The sequence below is a fragment of the Morone saxatilis genome, unplaced genomic scaffold (assembly GCF_004916995.1).
Source record: "Morone saxatilis isolate NCDOM2014 unplaced genomic scaffold, NCSU_SB_2.0 Contig8, whole genome shotgun sequence".
In the NCBI taxonomy this organism is placed as follows: Eukaryota; Metazoa; Chordata; class Actinopteri; family Moronidae; genus Morone; species Morone saxatilis.
Genome location: NW_023340257.1, coordinates 7,695,427 through 7,696,905, shown reverse-complemented (window position 1 = coordinate 7,696,905; position 1,479 = coordinate 7,695,427).

The window sequence follows — 1,479 nt, the reverse complement described above, 5'->3', positions numbered from 1 at the left end:
TCTGTATCTTATTTCGTGGATTTTATAGCGCCCGATGCATAGTCATAATTACTGACTTCGTTTTTTTTTGTTGTATCATTGAGCAAACTTCAGGTGGCTATTAAGGGACTTCACTAATATGTAAAGTGTGGGTGACTGCAAATATCAGGCTTTTTGTTTTCTCGTGGGTGTTTTCAGCCTGGTCACTGTGGTATTTTTTCACCCATCTCTTCATTTATCTTATTTTATCAGCTCAGGCTTTATGTTTGTTATTGTGGGCTTCATTTACAGGAGTCTACAGGCCAGGTTCGTTTAGGGAGCGATCAGAATGTGCTGTTTCATTGCCAGCTGGGGCTGGACATAGGCGCTGAGTCGTCGACTTCTGTTCATTCCTGGATGCAGGGACAGCGTTGTCCAAGGTGTTAAGGTTTAATAGGGCTATGAGCGTGTATATGGGATATGGGTCAGCAAAGGTGGAATCACTTTATCTCTATGTGCACACAACTGCAATGTAATATGATTGTAATATGGATATAATATGCCTTCTTTACTGGCTTGTTGTTTTAGTGGGTAGTAGTCAGGGTCTGAGGTCTTGTCACTCCAAACCACAAAAAACACCACACAGCGTTAGAGAACAGGGCAAAACGTAGGGGAAGGAGAGGAGGGGATGGATAAGGGCCTCTCTCTTTTCTTGTTCTCTGCTTTTCTCTCTCCCCCCTCTCTCTATCTCTCTCTCTCACACACACACACACACACACACACAACAAGCTGCTTTAACCTGATGTTGTTTGAAGCATTCACCTTGGTTACTTAAACGCTTTTGTTGTTTCTACCTGAATTCAAACATAATTGGTGTATTTCTTTCCCCCCTGATTTATTCTAACTGCAAGCATGTAACATAACTGGTTTAGGCTAAAATGTTTCGCAGTGCCCATAAGTAATAAACACATCCAACCATGATATCAGGGAGTGAAGGCACCTAAACTCAGTTCATCATCAGGGTGGTGTTTTTCTGTATTATTTCTGGGACATAGTAACATAATTGGCTAAATTATATAAAAGCCATTGTCACACATTGCTGCTTTCCTATAATTAACAACCGACTTTTGATTTATTTTGTAGCTGCTTGCTTTATTATCACTGACACCAGCTACAGTATAATCACCACCAAGGTTCTGTTAAGTCATCCATCCGGCCCACGTTGCCTCTGGCACTGTCATGCACGGATGATGTTGTGGCAACCAGCTGTTCCTGGACTCATTTGTCAGGCAGGCTGCTTCACCTGGTAGAGTCTTATAAGAAAAAACAGCTGAAAAGACTGACGCAGGCAGAACGCAGCAGAACTCAGGGGATCCACAGGGAGAGCCCTTCGTTATCTTTAATTACCACCACTCCACCAGGGTTCAAATTCATTTAATCTGTGGAACCTGCTGTACTGCGGGCATATTGCACCAATTAAAGCACGGTTCAGGTGTCTCGGGAGAAATGAGCCCACTCTCT